The 27,713-nt window shown below is 39.2% G+C and overlaps 1 long non-coding RNA gene across 1 annotated transcript in view; it reads left to right on the top strand.

Moving 5' to 3' along the window:
* Nucleotides 1-8,097: 8,097 nt before the first annotated feature.
* LOC119544679 overlaps nt 8,098-27,713 on the top strand; it is a 98,919-nt gene continuing 79,303 nt past the window's right edge. The window contains exon 1 of the long non-coding RNA XR_005218898.1: nt 8,098-8,190. This is a non-coding gene — a long non-coding RNA (uncharacterized LOC119544679). The remainder of the gene's footprint in view (nt 8,191-27,713) is intronic.

Below are 27,713 nucleotides of genomic sequence, written 5' to 3'. Positions count from 1 at the left end.
TTATAAAGAATTGGCTCATAGGATTATGGGGGCTGGTAGGTCCAAATTCTATAAGGCAGGCCAAGAGCTGGAGATTCTAGTAGGAATTTCCTTAGTCTGGGAACTCGGGAAGGTGCAGAGGGTGAGATCTTGAGGAAGAATTTTCTCTTCTTTCTGGAATCATTAATTATTGCTTTTAAGGCCTCCAATTATTGGTTGAGGCCCGCCTCATTATGGAGGGTAATTTCGTTTACTTAAAGTCAGCTGGCTGTAGATGCTAATCCCATCTCCCAAACATGTTCACAACCACACCTAGGCCAGTGCTTGACCAAGGAGCTGGACACCATTACCTAGCTGAGATAACATATAAAATTAACCATCACACATTGATTGTATACTTTGGATGGTTTGTATGTTGTATGAATATATTTCAATAAATTTCATTAAAGAAAAAATTTAACCAGCACAAATACCAAGTCTGAGACAAAATTGACAAAAGCTGTTTTTGTATAAACTTGTGGCAAGGAGACCCTTCTGCTATTACTTTTGTTTCTGCAGAGGGTCAATGGTATTTGAAAGGAGAATAGAGTTTCTAGAGAAGAGGGGAAATACCGAGCCATCCTCTGACTGGCAGGTGTCCCAGTGGGGTAGGATTTTTGGAAATGAGGAGACTTTCTGATTGGTCTTTGGTATATTTGGCAGTGCTTGTTGGCTGCAGGAGGATATTGAGAAGTTTGGGAACATTTCAAAAAAAGGAAGGATTAGTGAGTGCTAGGGGCAGAGGGTTTTCTGTGGCTGATCTTTTCCTGGAACAAGTGGGGATCCGTGGGAGACATTTTGGTGGAGCTTATGGGGTGGGTTTTTACAATGTCATCAGTTCCTCATTGTTCAAATATGTGCTTTTTGCAATGCTGCAGAGCTTTCACTAGAACTTTCCCTTCAAAGACCAGGCTATATGGGTTCCCTTTTAGCATTTAGAGGCTGTGCTTAACTGCATTGTCAAGCTGGCACTACTCACTTCACTGGGTTATTATTTTAAGGATTAAATTTAAAAAATTAATATCGTAAAGCCCCTATTCCAGTATCCGGGACCACACTGGGAACAAATCTGGAGTCCACTGGGGACAAGCAGAAGAGCTGCACAAAAGTGTCCCTTGGTTGTTTTTCCTGAGGCAGATGGCTCAAATCTTCCATGGTGGCATCTCATTGCAGAAAACATGTTGACCCCAGCAAAGCTCTTTTCAGGCAGAGTCCACAGTCATGCTGACATAGTTGTCATAACAAATTACAAGCAGATGAAATCAAAAGTAAATTCACACTTGAAAGTGTCACCAGGATGAAGTCTGATCAAAAAAGTTGTTCCATCTAACTTCTGTCTCTGCTTGAGTTGTGCTTATTTCCAGAAAATTAACACAAGCAAACACTTACAAGCAGCTGTTGAGAACTGCAGCTCCAGCAGCCATTGCCCCATCTCTCTCTGTAGTGAACCGCCAAGTCCCCCATCAGTGAAATAGCAGGAACCCATCTCATTGCTGCCACAAGTTCCTGCCTTGCCTCAGCTGGGAACATCCCCTTCCCAAAGTCTGTACACTGAGCTCCTAACCTTGACCTTTCTTTACCTGTGCTCATTATAGTAGTAAATTGTCCACCTCTGGGTCGGATTTAGACACCGTTTCCTAAACGTGCAGTGTAGGTTGACCATAGTTAACCTGACCACATTCTGTGCATGATCAGAACCAGTGATGAAAGCCCACTGCCTGCCTGCATCAGCCACCTGTACGTGCATCCCCTGACCCCTACAGAGGAGCACTGCTCACCTCCCTTCCATGAGAAGTTGCCTTTAGGAGATGTGCCAGTTTGTATATATTATGCCCCTAGGAAAAAGCCATATTCTTTGATGCAATCTTGTGGGGGCAGATTGATTAATCTTTTTGATTAGTGTGTGACCTCTTGATTGGATGTTTCCCTGGAGATGTGACCTACACAACTGTGAGTAATACTTTTGATTAGATTATTTCTGTGGAGGTATAGACCCTGCCCATTCAGGGTGGGTCTTGATTTAATCACTAGAGTCTTATAAAAGAGCTCACAAATGGAAGGAATAGCTGAGAGAGACATTTTGGAGACAGCCACTGAAAGCAGACTTTGCTAGCCCAGAGTTTGCTCCAGAGAAACTAAGAAAGGACAAAATGTCCCAAGAGCAACATTTTGAGGAACACACAGAAGCTGAGAGAGGAGCTGGAACACAATCTGGGATCAGCAGATGCCAACCAGGTGCCTTTCCAGCTAACAGAGTTTTTCCGGACACCACTGGCCTTCCTTTGGTGAAGGCATGCTTGTGTTGATGCCTTCATTTGGACATTTTCGGGGCCTTTAGAACTTTAAATCTGTAACCAAATAAACCCCCTTTATAAAAGCCAATGTATTTCTGATGTTTTGCATAACAGCAGCATTAGCAAACTGGAACAGGAAGTGAGCCCATTTTTCTCCACTGTTTGGCCAAAGAATAAAGTTCTGCTTTGCTTCACAAAATCTGGTTTTGTTCTTTTGATGCAAGCGACACTAGACAGGAGACTCATTTCCAGGTACTGACTCAAGGAGGGTCAGTAACCAAAGCAAATTCAACATGACAATTGTTCAGAAACTCAAGTCAATTTATTTGCTGACTTAACCACAATCTGCCAACACAACCAACGCACGATAACCAGGTAAAGAGCAAAAAATGCATCTAAAGGTGGAGGATAACAGAGACTCTAAGTCCATTGGCCGCAAGACAAGGCAGGCCCAGGAGCTCATCCAGTGAGGAACTGGAGAGGTCTCCGGAGCTGCTCTGATGTGGTGTCTGTGGAGCGTCTGCAGCTTTCAGCAGCAGTTGCTAGTTGCCATGCAGGTTCAAGGGCAACAGTGAGTCTTGCAACACACCCCTAGCCTTGGAGGGTGCCAGCCTGTCTGTGGCTGATGCTCACCAAAGCAGTGCCTGCCTTGGGATTTTATGCCTCCAGTCGTCAATATTTTTATCAATGGAGTGCCTCTCTTGGCTGGCACCAAGCCAGTTCATATCATAACCTCGCAGGGATGTCTCGTTATTGCTTATTAAAAAAGCATGTTTCTCTCAATGTGTTTTCATTCTAATTGTTGTCAACATGTTTCCAATGTTTTTGGAATTCAAGATCATTAGCATCATTTCAATATATGATACCCGTTGCCCCTCTCTGACTTGGCTTTGGACAGACGGTGCAGCTGGATAAATTCTGCAACTGTAAGATCGTGCAGGTAATTTAAGTTTTGGAAGGAATCCCCCTTTGGGTTACTGCTTAGAAATACGGAGCGAACAGCTTTCCAAGCAAGGGTTACTGCTCCACCCAACCTCTGAGTGAGGTTGACCAGAGGGCAATGGTCTTACTCATTTAAATCAATGTGCATTGATTTATAAACTGATGTTTTTGCCTTTAAATATTATGTCTTCCTAAAAAGGTACCTTTACTGATTAAATTTACTGGGTTGCTCCAAATGGGCATGGGCTCTCTTCAAATAATATACTGAATACAAGAAAAGTGCTGATTTAACTCACAGAGTAATTTGCAGGTAATGTTAAGTTTGGTGGTGTTATTTCTACAGCCACCTTTTAAATTTAATGCATTCCAACATGCAAACTCCCTAGGAAACCTACCCAAGGATTTTCATCTGTGCTACTGGAGGTCTTTGGAATTTGAGGTTATTCTAATTCTCCCCGTGTATGCTCAGGGCACAAAGAGGGGTCTAGTTAGGGTCATACAAAGGTGAGCACCTTCCGTTTACTATTCTCTCACTCTCCAAACTGAGCCCTTTTTTTCTGCAGGCTTTGATTGATCAGCCAGAGGACTGGGAGTGCAGCAGAAATTGATACATATACAAACACATACACACATATACACACATAAACATACACGTGATTATTATATAATGATACCTCCAAAGAAAATCTGATGTTGGATAAGTCTTAGGGTTTGGGGAAAAATTATCGCCATATAATCTTTGCTTATATCTTAGCCATTTGGCACGTTCCATGGTCTTCACCAGATTCCTGGGCCTCACTTTTGTTGAAGCAGCATGTTATGTTGGAAAATATACAGACTTCTCTGGATATTCTGGATATAGGACCTCACTCAGCAATTCATCTGCTGTGTTGCCTCTGGCATGCTGCTTAGCTCTTCTGATTCTCAGGAGCCTATTTAGGGACATGGGGCTAAAATTCACATTTCAGGGGGTTATTTTGTGGATGAGATGTTTCATAAGCGTCTAGCATAGTGTGTAGCATGCATCAGGGATTATAGCTTCCTCTTATAGCTTCAGTAAAAAAGGAAACTCTCAGGTTGTAGAAAATGGACAGGGGCACTGTGATCTCTTTCTCTGTCCTCACCTAAGGTCAGAGAAGCCTTGGAGGGTCTCCCCTAGGCAGGCACCATGTCCCTTGCCCAGAATGGAGAAGTGGGGGGAAATACAAGGGAAGGTTCTTTGGAGGTCAATGTGCACTATAAATCCCAGGTATTATTTTTAAACAGATGGCTAAGCTTTTTATGGCCTACTCAGCCTCCTAAATCCACAGCTGTACTGGATTTCTCTGGACTTTGTACTTATTAATATACTCAGACGTTCTCTTTCCTATTCTTCCTGTGCCTCATTCTATCCCAATTTCTGCACATCTTCATCATGCAGAAACACCCCCCACCCCACCCCCACCCCCCGCCTTGCACCTCAGAGTTACCTTCTGCTACCAGGCTTCAGGGTAAAGAGAGGGTGGGGAGACAGATGAAACCAAGCAAAAGGAAGCTGCCCCTTTACTCTTCCATCAAATTACACATTTCATATTCAACTCGTACTTTTTGTAAAGGTCAGACATATAAGCTTCTCTGACTTGGAAACCTTTGTTCTGCCAGACCTTCCTCTCCCCAGCTGAATGGCCAGCACCGAGCCAACCTTCCAGAGTCAGCTCAGGTGTATCCTCTGCCAAGAAGGCTGCAGCGACCTCAGTTTCCTAAGGCTGAGCTGGGTTAAACCCCTCTGCTCTGCAATCACCTTACCATTTATTTGTCCTTCCTTCTAGAGTGTGAGTGATTTGAGGACGTAGACCAAGTCCTTCAGCCCTGTCATCTGAGGACCTGGGATGGCTGGTGCTTACTAAGCATCTATTGATGGAGTCAGTTCCTACTGCAAAGAGCTGGAAAAACTGCAAGCTCTGACACTTTGTCCACCCTTTTATTTCCACTATGGAGAAAGTGCCTGGAATAGTGTGGGCTCTCAATATCTTTTGAATAAATGAATGAGATACCCCAAAAAGCACATAATTTCAGCAGAAGCATCTTATTATTTTGATAGGAAGTAATGATGCATAAACTTGACATTATATGTTTCAACATTGAACTCTAATGTCTCTTTAGGCAAACAAGTTTCACTCATCATCCACATGTGCTTGTGTTTGCCCTTTGCACCTAGGCTATGCATGATGTTTAAGGCTCTGTTGATGGTGGAGATTCCTAGTGAGTGTACATGTTATGTCCCTCTGCTCTTCTCTTGGTTCCCTTGCTAAATTGATGCATTTCCATGTTATGCCCTTCAGTTCCTCTTCTGACCCTTTTATTGTTTCCCCCTTTCTAAGTAACATGATGACATTCCATATTTTGTACAGATTTAGCCTACTTTTTCTGGGGGATCTCTTTCCTCCTTCATGTCTTATTCATCTTTTTCTGAATCTTTTATCTCTGCACACTCTTCTTCTTCCTATATGTGCAGTAGGTTCAACAAATCTTTAAAGTCGGTGTTTTAATTTGTTAAAGCTGATGGATATACCAGAAATGGACTGGTTTTTACAATGGGGATTTATTAACTTACAAGCACAGCATCAACAGGCAATGCTTTCTCCCAGAAAACCAGCTACCAGCGATCCTCAGCTCCTCTGTCACATGGCCAGGCACATGGCAATGCCTGCTGGCCTCTGTCTTTTCTCCAAGTTTCATTGCTTCCAGCTTCTGTCTTCAGTGGCCTCCTCTCTATTTCCTGTGTCTTCTCTCAGCTTCTCTGGCCTTTTTTCTGTGTCTTCTTTCTGTCTTTTATCCTCATATAAAGGACTCCTGTAAACAGATTAAGACCCCCCGTGGATGTGGTAGGTAACATTTCAATTTAAGATCCTGCTCACAATGGGTCCACATCCACAGGAACGGATTAGCTTTAAGAACATGATCTTTTTCTGGGGTACATGTAGCTTCAGACCATCATATTCAGCTTAGGAGATATCACAACCTGACAATTCACTGAGCACTTAGAATGGGGCAGACACTGAGCTGGACACTGGGGAGACAGTAATCCCACAAGCAGAGTCCCTGCCCTTTAGGAGCTCACTGAGAGGCAAAGAAATGACTATTCATAATGTACATGTGCAATAAAATCATGGAGCTATGAGTGAGCTCTGAAGAGAGGAAGCCAGAAGCTGTATAATGTTGTACCTGGAAACTCCGTTGCCAATAAACCATTGCTGTGCAAGCCTAATTTCACACAATTTTTCCTTTTTTTAATTTTTTTTTAATTTATTAAAAAATGACCATGGTAAGTGTTCTAGGTAAGTGTTTGATAGCACAGCATAAATTAAAGATCGAAGATACACATGTATCAGAGGAAAAAAAACACACAAAAAATACTCTAAGTGCATTAGTAAGGATGAACAATGTTCAAAAGTGGTTCTAGGAGAAGCAGGAGAAGAAAAAGAAGAAAGTGAAGAAAGATATTCTACCACAATCTTCAAAGAACTCCTGAGGACTTCAATGAAAATGTTTTCTGGAGTTTCATGTAAGAGGTCACTTCAAAAAGACTGAAGTTACTCATGCTTAGGAGCTCATGGAATCCTCAGCTGGAGAAGGATGTGGAGCTGGAGGTACCAGGGGGTAGTCCATATTAGGAGGAAGACTTGGATCAAATCAGGTTTGGAATTGGAATCCAAGACCATCTCTCTGGCTTCATTGCTTTTCTTGGTAAGTATCTCTTCTCTCATGATCATTGTGACATGCAATTTCCTTTTTGCTGTCCTATCATCTTACCTTTCTGAACTCTGCAGTAGCTGTCATTTTCCCCCCTCCAGTTAATGAACCCATACTCAAGGAAGTAAAAAGAGTCTGCCAGGTGGCAGTTGTAACTTTTCCAATCTCTAGTGGAAATACTGATCCATTTCCAAGGCCACTGCCTGGAGTTTCATCTCCTATACATCATGCCAAAGGTGGTCCACCAGATATATGGGGTTGAAGTCTTGCATGAAGTCGACTAAGGACCATAGTTTTTATTGACCAGTAGGTTAGGTTTGGAGGAATCAGCAGTTTTGAGATGGACCAAACTCCTTGACGGGAAGTGGGATTACATGAGTTACAGCACAGCAGAAAGGGCTTGATATTTTGGAATAAGATAGAATTATTGCAAAAGCAGTGCCTTGCATTATTTAAAGCTTAGTTTTCTCATTCACAGAGCTGCTCATTTTTATTTCTTCATTTCATTTGGAGAATATTTATTGATGGCTTACTAAGGTGCCTGGAAGTGTTCTACACTAAAATGAAACATCAAGATTTACTCTCCTGAACTTTATATTCCTGGGGGAGAAATACACAATGAAACAATATGTGCCGTATGGAAAAGAAAAAAATAAAAGCAGGGAAGGAGGGGAGAGAGAATCAATATGGACAGCATATAGCACAGTGATTTTGCACAGTGTTCAAGCACTGGTACCTGTTATTAGTGAAATCGTTGAATGGTTGCCAATGACACTGGAGCTAAAAGTCTGAAACTACTGCCTATGATTTATCAACCTTTTCCCTTGTTATTGTAGCTGTAACCAGATACTTCCTGTGCCCCTCATTTGAAGCCAGATAATGCCTGCAGTACCAGTGGGAATGAAGGGGATTCAATTGTCGAGTGTTTAGAAAAAACTGTGGCCGTTTTTAAGTGGCTGTCTAGACCACTTAAGAATAGTGAGGGAAGCCCACACCCCACTGGGGTTGTAGTACCTCGGGCAAGAAAGGACCTGGGGACTTTCAGTGTCCCTTTGTGGTCACCAAATTGTTCCCAAGCAAGGACTCACTGCCCCACACACAGAAGTCAATGCCATGATATCAGGATTTTGAGGAGAGAAGGCTTTATTGCCAGGTCGACTGGCATGAAGACAGAAGGACAGGCTCATATCTGTCTCCCGGAGCTGTAAGTGCTTATTGTTTTTATGGAATTAAAAAAGGAGAGGTGGGGTTGATGATTGAATTGAAATTGGCACATTGTGATTGGTTATGCATACATTCAAATTCAGGATGTAAGTGGCCTATTATGATTGGTTGTTTTTCTCAGTTACTGCTAATAGGGAATAAACGTGGGCCTGAGAAGCTCTTGGACTAACCTGGATAGTCATTACCTGGTTCTGGTTCTGGGTAAGCTGACACGGGTTAGAAGTCAGGTTCAAGTCCTGCTAGGCAGATCTACCCCAGGAAATCTTCTACTGGCACTGGATAATTACAACAATGGGAAATGTTAATAGAACATCTGTCTGCAGTTCCTTGGCATGTATTCTGGATAATTGATTTAAGTTTAGTTACAAATCAATGAAAAAGAAAAAGATGATATTCCTTGGTAACACAGCCAGGCCCCAGTATAAATTGGAATCTGGGGAACGATGGCCAGAAAATGGATCTTTTAATTGTAATATCATATTGCAATTAGACTTGTACTATAACAGGGTAGAAAAATAGAATTAAATCCCATGTTTTCAATGTTTTATGTCTTAGTATCAGAATAAGAATTTACAGAAGAAGTAAAAATTATAGTTTAATAAGTTTTATGTTTCTGTGCTTCTGTGTCTGACTCATGAGTAAATTGAAGCTAAAGGCTTTTCTATTTGTGTCTGTTTGTTTGTTTGATGTTTATTTTCCTACCTCTGGACAGTAATACTAAATTAGCAAATAAAAAATTCTTAGAAGAGCTTGATACAAATTGCTGACAGATAAACAAGCACTTTCATATATATTTATAAATGAGTACTCCTAGAGTCTCAGAAATTGGGGTAGATGAGTTTCTAGCATCCTTTGATCTCCTTCTGCATTCCTCCTCTGCTCTGGCTTAGCCTAGCTCCCCTTCTAGAGTAATAAGAGTTCCCAAATCCTCTCAAGTCTCAGTGGGCTTTGCAAAATTTTCAATCTTATTGCAGACTTATGAGCCTGGATACTCAGACCTTTACCAATTAATTTATAGGACTGCTGGTGACAGTCATGCAGAAATCTGAGTAGACAGAACTATTTGTAAGGCAAAAACAAAAATAAAAACAAAAAAATACAAAAAAAAAAAAAAAACTGAGAAAAAAGTCCTCCCGAGCTAAAATAGCAGCTAAATAGCCAACACCGCCCCCCACCCCAACACCCCCCTTAAAAAGAGACACCTAGACACCAGGGCTCAGGGCCTTATTACTTGTAATTACTGTAACCAACCTGGACATTGCAAAGAAACTGCCTGGACCTTCCTGAAGGCAGCAGCGTGCCCCCCAAAACTCCTTGCCCTCTGAGAAAGCAAAGTGCTTTTCAGTTTAACTGCCAGGGCTGCCTCTGGAAACAGCAGACTTTTCTGCACACATCTTCAGGTGAAATAAATCTAATAATTGGAAACAATTAAAATGAAGGCAAAATGGGTCTGATCAATACTAGGGCCACCTTATCTGTCCTAAGTTCCACCCCCTCATTTAAAACCAAATTCAACAGTCCAGGCTGAATTCTCTCTGTCTCACCTATCCCTGCCTCCATGGCCTCTTAAACCCCGGACTCAGAGTGAACCAGTTAAGACAGCTGTGGGGGAAGGGTTCAGTGTGGGAGAAAACCCAGAGGTGTAGGTTTGATTGAAAAATTCTTTCCACTGGGCCTGGAGATTAGCAGTGATAAGGACAGGGGATTTTGCAGAATAGATCATGTTTTGCATGATTTGTCCTGTAATTTCCCAGCTTGGAATTATCTTTTCTAATATCTTTTCAAAGGTAGCCACAGAAGACAAAAGGATGGGGGTGATTGAATAAAGTCCAACTGCCAGATTTCAAAAGGTCCAGTAAGTAAAAGTAAATGTCCTTGAGAGCTCCAGAAAGATTTTCCTGGATTATACGTGGAATAAGATTAAACAATCGTATATTTTCCAGAGTCTGAAAGTCAGTATGCTTTTGGGGTTATTCATAATTTTAGGATATTATGGAAACAAAGAGGTTCTAAACCTCCAATAGAAAAAAAAATTAAAAAAAAAATTCTTGCAGTAGGAAATTACTGTATACTATACTGTTATCAAAGGTTTTGGCTGTCATTAAAATTCCTTGTCATTGTTAGGCAAATGTGGAGGAAAAATCTGATAACCATGAGGCAAATATAACTGCAAAAATGCAGGGAAAATTCTAATCCTATTAGTGTTTCTAGGATGACTTTTGAATCAAACAACTCTATTGGAAATATTAAAAAAGAATGAAAAAATGCTGATTGATTTTATAAGCCTGCAATTCAATCATGGTTTTAAACCAGTCCTCCCTGCTTACCTCTAGAAAATTATTCAAAATATATCTCACTGAAATACTGATAAAATGATGAACTGAAGAAAGCAATATTTCTGAAAACTATCCCCTAATATAGCTATTGCCTCTGAGCTATCAATGTTAAGTGCAATGCAACCATACAATTTTATTCTACCTGGGTATGTTTCTACAGGTATACTGATAAAATAAGCTAGCATCCTATCTTTTAGATCCTTAAAGTGATGAAAATGCAAATTCGTGTTTAACAAAATTGAGTTATTTTTACAAACTTTATTTTAAGAATAACTGTTTTGTAGGATGTTTGAAAACAGTTTCAAATAACTTTTTAATAACTTAAGGGATGTAGGCATGTAAAGTATAAGGTGTGTAGCATGTAAACTATGCAGATGTGCTTTGTTAAGGAAAAGAGTGTGTTTTTGTCCTAAAGTAAAATGACTGGCTTTCCCAGAATGAGAAGCAAGAATGTATAAGACAAAGCCTGGGTGGATATGGAAAGTAGTGAAGGGTTTGTGGAAATGAATTTTATTTTCCCTTGTCAATGCTGAATAGATTTGATGAGATAATTTATATTTTTTAGAGATTTCCTATCAAACTGTGTATTTATACAAAATTAAAATTTGGCTTTCACTCTGTTAAGATAATGATTTTTTCTTGATTTATTGGTATGATCTTGGTGAGAGGTTATAAAAAGTTTTTCTTAACCATCTGAGTATTCTGCCTAGAAGACAAAGATTCTATGTCATATCAAAAGAATACTCGCATTGATGTTTATCTTAACCTTATCATCCTTTATTGTTTTGGAACACAAGTCTCATCATTTTAAAAGGAACTAAATCTTTTTCTAACAATCATCGTAACCCCTATTTTACTCTTTTATTGTCACTTTAGTTAAATAGGGAACCAAATATTTTTTCACAGTGAACCATTTTTCTCTTTAACATAATGTTCAAACCTAACAGTTTTTGTTTCAAATGGTTTCAAAAGATTTGTTCTTTCACCTTGTGAGAATGAGGTGATAAAAATAGTTGGGTTAATTTTATATATTATGAGTTGTATGGGAAGTGTTATTAAAATTAAAAGGGATTTTCTAAACTTTTTTGGTTGAATTTGCATGAGTGAAATGTTCATATAAATATTTAAGGCTTATATAAAATTCCTAGAGACTTGACAATGTTCTCACTGTTCATGTTAATGTCCTTGTACGGATTTGCATGATATCAGAAGATAATATAATATTGATGGTCGTATTTTTAGTTATTAAAAAAATTACACATCACAGAAACAATCAAATTTCCTTATCAGTTACATTGTTTTATTCTGATTCTTCTCTGAAAGTACATGTAGTCAGGTACAGTTCAGAACTTCATCTTCAAAAGAAGCAAGGCAAGTACACAAATTATGTTCTACTTTTTAATTAATCCAACCCTGGTAAAAGTGTAAAGGTGAGACTGGAAAAATCTTCAGCTATGCTCTATGGTTGATGAACATAAATTAATTATCAAATGTTTTTGTTTCTGGAAATAGTTTCATTTGGAAAATGCTCATAAGGGAATTAGGGCCTGGATTGTAAACTCTTGCAGCAGTCAAATTTGTTCCTGGGCTTTGGTTATTATTTCCAAATTTTGCAATTTGTGTGTGACCTGATAGCTCCCTGGAACTTTGGGTGCCATGGTGACACTTGAGACTCGGACTTGGAGTTCTCTAGGTCTGGAGGTCTGGAAGGAGCTACATTAGTTCTAAAAAATGACTCTATACAGCAGCTATTTAAAAAGCTGAAAAAAACATCAGGCTTCAATTGGATATGTGAATGGGGCTGATCTGGTTAGGACTAAAAATGAATCAAAATACAAGGTGGAGGGTGTCACTATTTTGGGACTTTAATTTCTGTGTGAGACCAAAGGAAAAGAGATTTATTTTGTCCAAAATTTAAATTTTGTGGCACACTATCCGATTTAATCTGTCTGATGAATTTATTTGAACAACTTAATTCAGCTTTATTTGACAAGAAACCTAGACTACAGGATGAGATCTTGGTATTCTGAACAGTTTGATATAATACTCTGATGCTTTTCAGAAGGATTTGGGCATAAAATGTGAAAAAGTATTTGTGAAGTCCCTTCAGGCACTAGGGAAGGCAGGCATGGAACTATTAAATGTCCCCACCTGGGAATGTCCTTCTGTTCTCTCAAGGAATAGGAACTCCCAGTTCACTGAAACTGTTATCAAAGAACTTTGCAAGGTCCAACTCTAAAATCCACACTTAGGGGAAACATAAATCATCCACATCTAAACTTATAACAGGGGAACTCATAAAAATAAACTCTAGAACATGAGCCTTGCCTCATAAAAAGAAATATACTAATGAGTCAAGCACTCAATCTTGAGGCTTGTACTTACAAAAATTACTTCTGTAATGATGAAACTATGCCTAATTATAATTAATGCATGAGTCAAAACTAAGTCTAGTTATAATTAATCCATAATAGTCACCCCCTGAAAACTTTCTTATTGTTCAAATGTAGTCTCTCTCTCTCTCTCTCTCTCTCTCTCTCTCTCTCTCTCTCTCTCTGTCTGTCTCTCTCTTTAAGCCAAATGCTGCAAAGAAACTCACTACCCACCCCCACCACCACCACCACATGGGACATGACTCCCAGGAATGAGCCTCCAACACTGAGTTATTAATATCAAATGTTTATCTGTGATGCTTTCAGAGAAAGATCTATATCAAAAGGGGGAAATGTTAAAAGAAATAAAACAAGATAAAGTTTTTATGGCTACAAGATTTCAAATGGAGTCAGAAAGTCATTCTGGAGGTTATTCTTATGGAGGTTTCAGCCAGATATCACAAACCACCACCAAGCAACAATATTGGTGAAAACCCTAGGGACATCCAGAAACCATGAACCAGCCAACATGGCTACATAGAATCAACACCCTGCAATCTATCTGGAATCTGAGAAAAGTTATTTCCCCAACATGACATGGTTATATTCTCTTGTAAATCCACTAATCATGATCCGTCTACTTCTTTTATTTGGACTTATAATTTTCAGTTTGCTTGCTAAGTTATTTTTTAGGGACTTAAAGCATCCTTATTATTCTTATGTTGGTTAAACACCGAAACCCGGGGGTACCATCCTTCCAAGAATGACAACCAGGAACTCATGAACACCTTCAACTGCAAGCAAACCAATTCTATTCCTCTACCCCATGATATCAGCATCCTTCTCCAGCCTTACGTAACCAGAGCAGTTATTTCCCTGAATCTTTCAAGACTGAGGAAAGAACAAGAATAACAGAGGGGGAGGGGGCATTGAAATCATTGAACAGTTGCTGCTGGGTGTTGAAGCAAAAAACCTGAAACTACTGCCTATGATTTATCAAACTTTTTCCTTGTTATTGTAGTTGAATGATTTTTAACTGTGCTATAACTAGGTATTTCCCATTCCCCTCATTTATAGCTAGATAATGTCTATCCCAGTTATCTTAAGAGTTTCTCAGATTTGTATTTATTCCCTACAAACAGTAACTGAAAGAAACAACCAATCATAGTAGCCCACTTACTTCCCTGATTTGAATATGTACATAACAGGTCACAGTATATCCATTTAGATTTCATCACCAACCCCACCTCCCTTTGTTTAATCTCATAAAAAACCCTAAGCATTTCCAACTCAAGGAGAGATTTGAGCCTGGCCTCCTGTCTCCCTGCCAGTCAACTTCACATTAAAGCTCTTCTCTCAAAATCCCAATTTCATGTCACTGACTTCTGTGCATGTGGATCAGCAAGCCTTTGCTTGGTAACAGTAGCAGTTGCTATGGTTGGTAATGCTGAAGACCAGAATGCTGACAAGTTTGAAACAACTGGCAAAGTGGTAGATTAGAGAAGGAGCCAGCTGGTAGCAGACAAAGAATAAAAGCAGAGGTGAGAAACAGCTTGCACAGAGAGCCTAGAATGGAGGCTGTGAATTACTTTTTTTCTGCAGGGGCTTCCCTGCAAAGGTTGAGACAGGCATGTTGGTTTAACACCCCCAACCCTGATGGTGTGGTGTGGAGACCAGTGGATTGACATCTCCTGGGAATGTGCTGGAAAAGCAGAATCACAGGATATACCTCAGGGCTACTATAAAATAATCTGCATTGTACGAAGAGCCCAGGTGTACAGGACAGTGTGAGCAGGCTGATAGGGAATCTATACATAACAGAACCACTAAAGAGTGGTCAATGCACAACTTGCTTCTTATTAGAACTGTTTCACCTCCTGTTTAAGTATTTTTAAAAAATCAAACCTTAATTTCTCTGCTTAGAGAATAAAGTGATATTGCATGTGATAACTTCAGCTATTTCTCATCCTATGATAAACTTGAGTTTTATTTAAGTAGAGTTGATTTTCTTTCCTTCTCCTTCCCTGAACTACTTGGTGCCATTCATACAGCTGTCAGGTGCAGTGAATAGAAGTTTCAGTCTAAGACTGGGAGAAGCAGAGCCAGGGAGCATCGCAGAGTGTCTCCATGCAGAGTTGGGTTAAGGGTGAGGTACAGGAATAGAGCAAAGAGCAGGAAGATAATAAACATGTTCGCTTGGTGTGCCCAGGAACCAGTGTTTAGAAATAAGGAAAATATCATAAAAAACTATAGACCATAAAGTCATTAGACAGGGCACAGACTCAGTCTGGCTTCTTGGCTTTCTTAATGTGTCCAAGCCCACACCTTACTCTGAGATTGGAAGGACAACTCTGTCTGTTCAAGGTTCTTAGCCTTGTTCCTAAGTATTTTCTCCACCTTTCATTCATTCCCCCAAAATGTCCAGTTCCCAGCTTTCCTCTTTCCTCCATAAGTACTGACCTGTTCTGCATTTTCTCCTCTCCTTTCTGTGCTCACCTTATTCCACAGATTTGATTTTAAATATTATTTTAAATATATTTAAGTATTACTGTGATGCCTTCTTTGCTGCACTGTATGTGCTGTTTCTGGGTGACTGGTAATCAGGGATTTAGCCTAGTCCCAGCCTCTGCCCTCTGGGCTACTGGGGGCTTAATCGTCTCTAGTCCTGATACTGGTAAGGTTAACATTCAATCCAATAAGAAATATGATGCCTGGAATTGCCCTCCTCCTCCCCCTACCCCCATGCCTAGGTTCTACACTTAAGACCCATCACGAAAGAGGCTTTAAAAAGGCATGCAAGTTTATCTTTCATGTAGCACCAAATGTCATGCTTTAGTCCCAATTTTCCCTTCAGTTATTCAGGAATACCCATAACATTTTATTTATTTATTTATTTATTTATTTATTTATTTATTTATTTGTGGAATATAGCACATATACATAGAATGATAACTTTCCAAGTGCAATTTAACATGTTTCAAATTCATTGGGCTTAATATAAAGCTCACAATCTATACAGACCGTTTCCTCAATACCAAATGCTGTATATTATTTAGTTTTATATTAATATAGAGATGAAAAAGATCCTTTTTTTAATTGAGCAAACAAACTGTAAACATCTCCCTTCAGTATTTAAGGATAAAAGTGGCAATATAACTAAACCAAAAAAATGAGAAAGGAATCACCTTAGGAAAGCTGTGAGGTTTAAGTAAAGGTCTACTTAGCAAGCAAAACATCTTTTTAGGATACTAAGAAAGAGATTAAGTCAAGATCCTGGGGTCTGAAACTTCTCAGACTTTCTTTTGGAGGACAAGTTTTGTTTGTTTTGCTGTTTTGTTTTTGTTTTAATTTTAGTCGATCATTTGTAAAATACAGTAAAAGTGATTTACAAGAAAAGTTATCCAATGCTTGGGTGTTGTGGCAAAATCCCTTTGCTATAGTGGTTACTAAACCCTTACTCACAATGCCATACTTCTTGCACTGCAGACCCATATCAAACTGTTCCTGGAGCAGTGCTGGTCTTGGAACGATTTCTTGGAGGGAACTGCTACTGACTTTCATGGAGCTCACCAAATATCCTGCCATTTATGAGATCTGGGTGGCACATGTGAATTCGTTAAACATTTATTAACAAACAAAATCTCTTGACTGTGTTATGACAATTTTGGATCAAAATCTTCTCCTGTATTGTAATGGAGATTGCAGAAGTCACTGGCTAAAAATATTAAGTGCCTAATAAATTATTATTGAATGGGTGAATGTCATATGCATTGCTCTTCCTTAAAACCATGTAATTTTCACTTGGAAATGCAACTGATTTCTTTTACCAATATTCACTCCAAACATTCTAAAACAAACATACAAACAACAGTAAAACAAGCCAACAAAAAACACAAGGTACCATATAGCATATATGCTACACACACACACACACTCACAGACAAACATACACTCACACACACATGGTACCAGAGTTACATCTGCCCTCGGACAAAGGTGATAATCTCTGTTATCCTCACTTGAAGATGATTTAGATTTCTGGTTACTAATTTCCCTTCCATGAAAATTAAACATGATTGACAGATCAATCCACTGTTGACCAGCTCAACAGTCTATCTTCCCAATCCATCTGTAACATAACTGATGCCTTTTCTTGCTCAAAAGTCATTTCAGATTCCTTCCATTAACTTGAATATAGTGCAAATGTCTGGTATAACTGTCCAGTAAAATGACAGTTCTTATAACTAGGAGAGAGAAAGAGGGAGGGAGGGAGAGAGAGAGAGAGAGAGAGAGAGAGAGAGAGAATCATCCATGAAAAAATATAAGGAGATTTTACTCTGCTATATTTGACCCATTTTGTGACACAGAGAAAAGGTAATGTATCTGATATCTTTGCAGCTGATTCAAAGTTTTTGCTTCTACTACCTAAACCCCAATAGATATAATTTATCACTAATTTATAGAAGGCACAGGCACATATTCATTGGGGAGTTTAATGGAAAGAGCAAAAGGAATATTTTTATATCAATCTTTCTACTGACTTCTCTGTGACATTTCTTATACCTTCCTCTGACTTTTCAGACCTTGTTACTTTTAAAAGCAATTTTTTAAAAATTCACCTGGGAAAATAAAGGGCAAATAGCTTATCCCTACCTCCTCAATTATTAATCCCTAACTTCACAGCAATTGAGAAATCTCCTGGATCAATTAAAACAAAATACTAACTCTCTGATGATAGAAATTGTGATAGAAAAGTTAATACCAAAGATCTCTGGGATATAGAAAAGCCTATTTGCTCTTCAGTAATCAGTCTGTTACATCTATAAAGGTCAGACACTTATTAAGAAAGCCCCAAAAGTTAATATTTTCTGAGCTGTTTTCAAACTTCTTTTTAGCACTGTTATCTATTCAAACTTGGGTTGATCTCCAACAAAGCCATTCTCACCTATTGATACCAAGTGGATAATAATTAATGAATATTCATTCCATGCTTCAAACATGCCAGGCCATATTGTCAAAAACAATTTTTATTTACTCCTGAACTTAATTTTCATGGCTGAAACAGCAAAAAATAAAAAAATAGAAAAACCTCATAGTGAAAAATGTCAAATGGGCACTTGGGAAAACACTGACTAACACTAAGAGTCTAAACCAAAACTTGTCCAAGAGCTGAGTGCAACAGGTCTTGGAAGGATGAGTAAAAGGCACAGGATTAAAGGGGTATTCACAACTCACTCTTCCCTGTGGAAGGATTAATATCTAAAATATAATGTCAAAGAAAAAATTGTACCAGACAATGATAAACAGAAAAAAGATTACTTCCATCAAAGCTTACCCTTTCAAAGAGGGGAGAGAGAGATAAGAAATCTATTGTGGTATATATAGAAAGAGAACAGAGGATATGGCAATAGGGAGAAAGAGACCAGAAAGCTATCACAATAGGGAGAGAGAGGGGGCTCAAGTCCCCTGAAGCAGAGGGTGGGGAGCTTTTAAGGCCTGGCATGAGCTCGTGGAAGAGCTCTGGAGGGAGCGGTCAGGCAGTGGGCTGGGTCCATCACATGGAGTTATCCCCTGAGTTTACTGTGGAGGCAGGGGGAACAGGTTCTATCTGGATTCTGTAGGGCCAAAGGGAGGGAGGCTGGGGGCCCAGAGTCAAGGAGAAGACTGCTCAAGCTTTAGAAAAGTTAAGAGGAAGTTAAGGCTGTCTTGGACAGTAACACACTGTGTGACAGATTTCTTTACCTGCAAGTTTCCAGGATCAGAAGTTTCATGTAAAATCCAACATTGTCAGTCCCCCTTTTTGTTCAGATGAATGATATTCATTCATCACAGAACAACTCAGGGGGATCACAGATATGATTGGGGTGAAGCAAGTCCTAAGAAATATGTTTCTTGAAGATTCTAGTTGATGTTTTTCCTACAAAACAATTGACTCATCTACTGGCAGGTGGTGGCAAAGGTCAGCTGTTTTGGTGTCAGGATTCTTAACAGAGGGAAGACAGACTTCCTTAGTGTTCCAGTTTGCTAATGCCACTGGGATGCAAAATACCAGAAATGGACCAGCTTCCACAAAGGGGGTTTATTTGGTTACAAAGCCACAGTCCCAAGGCCATAAAGTGTCCAAGGTAAGTCATCAACAATCGGATACCTTCACTGGAGGATGGCCAGTGTTGTCCATCAAACCTCTGTTAGTTGGGAAGGCATGTGGCTGGTGTCTGCTCCAAGTTCTGGTTTCAAAATGGCTTTCTCCTAGGACATTCCTCTCTAAGCTTCAGCTCCTCAAAAATGTCACTCTTAGTTGCCCTTGGGGCACTTGTCCTCTCCTGGCTTCTCCAGAGCAAAAGTCTGCCTTCAAAGGCCATCTCCAAAATGTCTCTGTAAGCTGAAGCTCCTCTCTCAGTTCCAGTGCATTCTTCAAAGTGTTCCTCTTGGCAATAGCAAGCTTGCTCTTTCTGTCTGAACTTATATAGTGCTCCAGTAAACTAATCAAGGCCCACTGAGTGGGTGGGGCCACACCTCCATGGAAATCATCAGTCAGAGTTATCAACCGCAGTTGGGTGGGTCGCATCTCCATGGAAACACTCAATCAAAGAATTACAATCCACTCAACTCTAATATGTCCACCCACACAAGATTGCATCAAAGATAATGACGTTTTAGGGGACATAATACATTCAAACTGGCACAATCAGTAATAATCATTCTCCATCAGTTTGTTCAGTCCTAGGAAATTAATCCCTATTTCTCTCAGTCTTGTACTAGCACTCTCAGGAACCCATCACACTCTCCACTAGAGTTCTGGAAATCCTAACTGAGTCCCTTAGTATGGTCTCAAAGTTACCTAAGCAATGTCCTTAGAAGTCAATGTCCCAAAGTACCTGGCACAGTCCTTTCCTTGGATCTTAGACAGTCCTTTTGGTTGAAGGGAAGCACTCTACCCTGTAGCTGATTGCAAGTGTTTCAGTGACACCTTAGAGTAAAACAAGATACCTGTGGATGACAAAAGAACTTAAAATGACTGGGGTTAATGTACTCTTTTACAAAAGTGATAGATTTTGTCAGGGTTTGCCTGGTTTGGGTTATTATGTCCCCCAAAATGCTACGTTCTTTAATACAATTTTGTGGGAAGAGACATATTAGTGTTTATTAGGTTAGAATCTTTGGATGAGGTTATTTCCATGAAGATGTGACCCACCCAACTGGGGGTAATAACTTTGATTAGATAATTTCCATGGAACTGTGGCCCTGCCCATTCAGCATGGGTCCTCATTAGTTTACTGGAGCACTATATGAGCTCAGATAGAATGAGCTTGGTGCTGCAGCTAAGAGAGACTTTGGAGATGACCCTTGAAAGCAGAATTTTGCTGATGCTGATGCTTAGATATTTTGGAGAATGTCATTTTGAAATGCAACCTGGGAGTGGGCAGACACCAGCCACGTGCCTTCCCAGCTAACAGAGGTTTTCTGGATGCCAATGGCCTTTCTCCAGTGAAGGTATACTCATGTTTATGCCTTAATTTGGACATTTTCATGGCCTTCAGACTGTAAATTTGTAACTTAATAAATCCCCTTTATAAAAGCCAATCCATTCCTTGTATTTTGCATAATGGCAGCATTAGCAAGCCAGAACAGTGTTCATTACAAAAAAAACGCATTTGAGAAGGACATTTTTCTTTTTGTTTTTGTTTTTTCTGTGGAATGCAATATTTTACTTAAGAATAACTGACATTTTGAGTAACACTATATTTTTGTTTCCTAATATCAGAGCAGTACCAGGTGATGGTGAGGATATTGGCAAATCTGTAGGAATTTCACAGAGTTTCTGAAACATATAAATGTTTCACCAAGGAAAGATAAACATCTCTGATTTGACAGTGCTTCCCATGGAACTCATAACATATCAAACACATCTAACTATTTCTAGCACCTCTGTTTTTCAAGGTGAAATATCCTTTGCTGTTTTCCAGGGGTCCTCTGGAAAGTCCCAAAGATAGTTTGAAATCAAGGAGATATCATTTCAAGCAATGGTATGTGTTGATAGCATTATGCAACTTTCTGAGTTTATTGTTCAAGTCAGATGGGAAATATTCTATTTGTATTTTGCAAGGATCAAAGTGGGGGAGGTAATGGGCTTAAAGTCAAGGAGAAGTCTGTCTAAAGTTTAGTCAAGCAAATGAGAGATTAAGGCTGATTTCAGGAAGATTTAATGTCTGGAAAGCAAAATATCAAAACTTGTTAGAAGGTTTGGATATGTGGTTAAATAGTATCATGGGTCACTGTTAAATAATACTTGGCTTCCTATTTAGCCATATTGATTATAAAAGAGGATTTGCCTTTCTTTAAAAAAAAATAAACCTTAGTTATTTTATAAGAAGACATTTCTCTTAAATAATAAAGGACATGACAAAGTCAACATAAAGCACAGGGAATTATTCTGATAAGATATAGTATCATTGCTTTCTAGACAGATTAATCATAAAGGAGAAGGCTTTTATGCTATCTTATTAAAAACAGACCAATAATCCAAGAAACTTTGTCATTTAACAAACAGAAAACCAAATTATAATTTTGCATGAGTATATTGTTTGATACAAGAGCTCTTTAAAAATTTTGTAAATTAACTTAGCACATCTTAGTTAGCCCTGACCATGACATATAAAATTCCTCTCCCTAAACTTTCACAACTTTCCATATCCATTCAAGTTTTGTCCTACATTTTTCTTCTTCTCATTCTGGAATAACCAGTCATTTCACTTTAGGACAAGATTACTCTTTCATCTTGTCAAAAACACATCCTTTATACCTTATATACTTAACTAAGGATAAGCCTAAGGTTTTGAGCTACCAAAAAAGATAGTGGAAACTCATTAAGTTGGCATAAAACATAACTAGTGTGTAAATAAAGTTTATCACTATAATGATTCCATTTGGGTAAACACAAATTTAAATATTTTATCATCTTGGGGATCTAGCAGATGTAATGCTAACTTATCTTGTCAGGAAACCTGTATAAGTTTAGGAAGAACATACATGAGTAGAATAAACTTATATTCTTCTATTGTACTTAACAATGATAACTTAGAAGACATCACTTTTTATAAAAAACACAATATTAAACTAGACCCTTTTGCCAAAGATTTACCTAAATTATGTGACTTGAATTTTTTTTAAAAAAAGCATTTGGGTTGGTTTTTATAAGGATACTTTATATATATATACATAGGAAGAAATAGAAGTTCTAATTAGACGTTAATTTCTGGGATTTTAATATTTAATTGAAAAAGTATTCATTTCTAAGCCAATTAGAATAAGACTCCTTTAAGGGAATTTAAACATTAATTTGTTAACATCATCTGGAAGTAGAAAAATGTTATACATACATAACATGTGTACACATAAACATATAGACAGACACAAATAGGGAATTGAACTTCAATTCTAAAATTAATCTAACATAAACACATGAATTCAGAATTTACTAGTTTATGTAAGAGACCTGGCCCTTGATCTCGCCCACCTTCACATTTTTACCAGGACTATGTTTCTGTGGATGGGACAATTGAAGGTTACCTGTTCAGGGTAAAGGATGAAGCACCTTCACCAATAACTGTAGAGGATAATGTGAAGATAACCTTTGCCATGATGTAGAATTTTATGGTCACTGTGGGCAAAATTTTGGGTAAAGGACTGAGGAGAAACCAAGTGGCCCTCTGGGTGTTTCCAAAGCCCATCTGAGTAGATAAAGCATACAACCTGTCTGCAATTAGTGTTTTAGCTCAAGGTGGTTGTTGTTGGGGTTTCCAAGCCCCTCACGAGCCTCCAAAGGGGAGAGTGGGCCTAAAGCTCAAGTAACAATAGGGCGATGGGGGAGTGGAGTGGGAAGGGAATGATCTGGCAGAGATGAATAGAGGGGTGGAAGGGAAAAAGGGGTTGAAGGGGGACATATGAAATGATTAAAAGGAGAAAGAAGGAGCAGAGTGTGATGGGATGGGAGAATTCTTAGATGAGACAGTTTCTCAAAGTTCTAAGCTGCCTTTAGTAAAATTTTTCCATTTCTGAAGATTTTGAAGTGAGTTACTATCATAATTACTAATGATGTAGGCAGCAGGGAAGAAAGGAAGAAAAGGAGAGAAAGTCCTCTGACAGATTAAGTTATCCATGGGATTTACATATACTTAAGCAAAAAAAAAAAAAAAAAAAAAAGTAACTTTAAAGGGACCAGGAAAGAATTCCAGTAGAGTAATTTCTTCGTGCAAACCTAGGGTCCAGAGAGCCAAGAGAGGGGACATCTCACTTAATCTCTGGATCTAGAAAGCTTGAGGGAAAAAGCACCATGTCCCGTCTCTCTGTTGGAGAGCTGGGGAAGGAAATCCTTGCACATCACCAGGTTTGGGGAGCTGAGTCATGTAACTGCTAACTGACAGAGCAAAAATTGCACCAGACGTAGATAATCAAGCAGGGTTGACTTCATCCTATATGACTTTATTCTATAAAGATTTATGCAACAGAGAGTAGAGAGAGACCAGAATCTACTGTGTGTGTGTGAGAACAGAAGGTTTATGTAATAGAGGGATAGAGACAAGAAATCTGTTGTGATATATATAGACAGAGCCCAGAAGGCTATCACAATGGCGGGGAGAGGGTGTTCAACATCCCTCCTGCAAATGGCAGGAGAGTTTTTAAGGACTGCGATGAGCTGATGGAAGAGTTCCAGAAGGGGAGGTCAGGTGGCAGGATGGGTATGTCACATGGAGGTGTCTTCTGAGCTTTCTGTGGAGGTGGAGCAGGTGCAGCACATTCTTTCTGGATTATGTCAGAGCCAAGGGGAGGGAACCAAGGGCCTGGAGTCAAGGAGAAGCTGTCTAAACTCAGAAAAGTTAGGACTAAATTAAGGCGATCTTGGTTAGTAAAACAAAGGCTGGGGGTTTCTTAACCTATACTGTTTTCCAGGATCACGGGGTACAGGTAAAATTCAACATTTTCAATGTACCTATTTTAGACTTGAAAATAGAATAAGTCTAGTTAGAAAAGAATGTTTTCTTTCCATACATATTTTAAGATTGTCTGAATTTTTACATAATATTTATCTGCTAGTCCTGGATTTTACAGTTTGTGAGATTTGGAGATATATATGCTTTATATATATATGCTTTATATATAATGGAATGGAGGATATTTCCTAAATTATGGCTAGGGGAACCCCTCTTGGGGCTGCTGTCACTCTGTTGAGGAAGATGGCTGCAGCATTCATTCTTGTGGTTCCCCATCTCACACAGCCCACCTATTCCTTCTAGGAGCCCCTTGGTTTCCCCACCCTCCAGGTCTTGTCCCTGAGGATCAGTGCTTATCTCCTTTAAAGCTTGAGCTGACAAATCAGACAGACAAATATTTGCATTTTCATCAAGCATCCTGAAAAGTTTCAAGACCCAAGGTAATTAAAATGAGTGACGGATTATGAGGTATTGAGTATACATATTTTATGTTGTGCATGTATCACATGCTATTTATTGCACGATATTTACAGGGTCATATTTAGCAGAATGTGTGGTCCAAATTTGGACTTCTGCCTGGTGTATCCCTGAGAAACAAAAGTCACTTCATATAAAGTGAGGTAACTTCCATAATCTGCTCCAAAACTATAGCTGCCATTCCCATATTGGATTGGTGCAACCCAGACAGTCTACCAATCTACCTACAAAAATTCCTAGAGTTTTTTTTTCCTACAATAAATGCAGACTTTCTTAAAATACCAAGATGATTAGAGAAGCAGGATAGAATGTATATTAGGGATTAGACTATATGGAGTTCATATAGCCCATATAGAAATGGTGGGCACTGGAGCATACTTTTAGGCTACTGAGAAATAATTTAAGAAGCAAGATAATAAGGCAGTGATGATGCTAATGATAATGACTTCCATGAGGGCTTGGCAGAATGCTCCTGATCAAAAGGGTTTTGGCTGCTTATGAAGCAGCATTTTCCAAATATTGTTTTTATTTAACAACATGAAACAATTTATATATAGGTCTATCTATTCTGGGTATCATTAAAGAATATGGGGCCAAGAGTTGTGAAACATCAAATCCATACCAAATCAATAAAATCAAGTGTTAGTCTAGACTGAAAATATGAAGACATTCAAAGGTGTTTAATTACAGTCTATGACAATTCATTTGTAGGGATAATGTAGAAGTATTTGTGGATTCATCTTTAGAAAGAATTTATTCATTCATTTAATCAAGGTATATATATCAGGAGCCTACTAGGTACTGATCACCGTGTTAGTTACTAATGCTTTAAGTTGTTATCATGGAAGGTTTCCAGGCTTTTGGAAGCATAAAATTTGAGAGCTTGAGGAACCTCTAGAATTCACATGGTTCAAATTTCCCCAATCTCTGCAAACCATTGCTCAGAGCTCAATCCCAAATACACCCCTGAATATTCTTCTTCAGATCTTCCTTGCCTTTCTGCTCCACTGTATAAGAACTTGTCATACCCTCCTCTGTGCTGAGCCAGGCTCCACGAATCAGAATCCTGGAAGATCATCAGTCAACTGGCTAGGGTATTCTGACTGTCTTTTTTGATTTCCACAGGTTGCCATTTCCGGGACATATGATTTTGAGCAATGTCTTGATCAGTACATATAATCTTCATCATTGTATCCTATGAGTAAAATATTCAAAAACCAAACCAAACAAAAAGCTTATATTTTAATAGAGGACATGGGCATGTGCAAAAATCGCATGAATCTAAGACAGTAAATAGATAACATAAAACCAGTATCAACTGAGAATGGTTAGAGTTCAGATTAAAGATATCTTTAGGCTGGACATATTTTATTTAAGAAATGAAGTACATATAATACACTGTAGAAATTGCCCCATAAAATGTGTTCCAGTACTTAAAAGAACAAACTGTGGTTGCGACTTTCACTCAGATGGAGCTGTTAGGTGATGGAGGTCACTGCTGCACAGAGTCCCTCCAGGCTCTCCAGGACTTGGAAAGGTGCCCAGCTCCTTGTTTCTGCTCACAAGGCCTTCTACCATCTGGCCTTACCTTCTCTCCACCCTCATCTCTCCTCTCTTGCCCTCCTTAGTTCCTATACCCAAAGTACAAGGAACCATTTGCACTTGGTCAAATGCAACTTTCTCTTTCTTGCCTCCATGACCCTAAACGCATGATTCTCTTTGCCCAGAATTCTATTTACTGGTCTTTCTTTGCTCCCCTGTTCTTCAACACTCAGCTCAGGAATGTCTGGCAGACAGAAAGCCTTCCCTGGTGACCTCTATATGTGTTAACCATCTGGGTACTTTCTTTGCTCGTCTCTGCTGCTAATTAACCATCCCATATCATAATTGTGGCTTATTTCTCTGTTTCACTGAAATGTGAGCTCACTGAGGGCAGACTTAGTTTTCCCGTTTATATCCTTTGACAGAGGTTAATCAAATGTCTGATAATATACTAAAAAGACTTCTTTAAATGTATTGTGATAAGTTGCAATCATACACACACACACACACACAGATATACACATATATTACTTTTTAGTGCCAGACTGGGGTGAAGAATTTGCAGTTACCTAAAAATGCCCATGTGAGCCTCTTGTGGCAGAACTTTTGGATCCCCCCTGAAGAGCTGTTTCATCCTTAACTCCGTTTAAATTTTAAATCCACTTGGCCCAGGATCTTGTCTTTTTCATTTACTGTGTGCAGATTGTCAGGCTTGAAGGAATGCTGAAGAGTGATATTTTGCACAAATGGACGATGCCTATACAGAAGAGCCACTGCAGTTTAAAATGCATCTAAGTGGCAGGGCTGTGATAGATTCCCTTCCCCTGCTTGTCCTTGAAAACCAGCAGGGGCATCCATGTTGGATAATAATTACCCTGCCTTGCTTGAAGGCATAGCATTTGACTTACAGGACATTGATTCATTTGGATCTTGTGTCTATTTCAGCCCCAAGGCATTCCCCACTGTTGAAGTTGACACAGAATGGAGAAAGATAAATGTGTAAAGGCTGGGGCTTTGGGGAGCCCTGAGGCTGATATTGATGAGGCAGCAGCTTTGGCAGTTGGCTTCTTGGGGCTCTTCTCCACTACCGGGAAGGCAGACTGGGTCCTGACGGGAGTAAAACTACTTCCTCCACCAACACAGTGGAAGCCATCTTTGCATCACTTCAGAGGAAAAGAGAAACACTGGGGAGCTCCGAGAACTAACAGATGGGAGCCAGAGTTGCTAGAAATAAAATCCGCAGAGTAGGACTCACATTCCAGGGTCATTTGCTTAGAGTCTTTTCAACATATGTAAGTTCAACTCACTTCCTTCCTTCTTCAGTCTACTCCTAACTTCTTGATCAAAAGTCTTTGAAAGGTCAGTAAGAAGTGGAACCAAGATACTTTCTCTCAATGTACTAAACAATTCCGGGACAAAGAAAAATATTTTCCTGTTTCTGTGCTAACAATACTCAGATAAAGAAAAAAGAGCTTAGCTACTTGATCCAGGAAATACTTGCTCCTGGAAGATAAAACTTTGCTGCAACTAACATAGTTTATATATTAAGACTAACAGCTTGATCTTCAATAAGCACAACACCCCCTCTTTGTGCCTACCAAGCCAAAGATCCAATTCTGCCCAATCCTAAACAGCAACCCTCTGTACAAGACCCATCTTAAAAGCACCCAGTCCAGGCCCTAAATACCTATTTGTGAACCTCCTCTGACTTCATTCTTGTAGATACTAGCTGTTTCTACAAGACACTAGCTGTGTCTAACAAGACAGTGTTTACCATCACATTTG

Source organism: Choloepus didactylus, chromosome 9 (assembly GCF_015220235.1).
Source record: "Choloepus didactylus isolate mChoDid1 chromosome 9, mChoDid1.pri, whole genome shotgun sequence".
NCBI lineage: Eukaryota > Metazoa > Chordata > Mammalia > Pilosa > Megalonychidae > Choloepus > Choloepus didactylus.
Note: the sequence above shows the minus strand (reverse complement) of the source record. Positions and strands in the feature narration are given on the sequence as shown.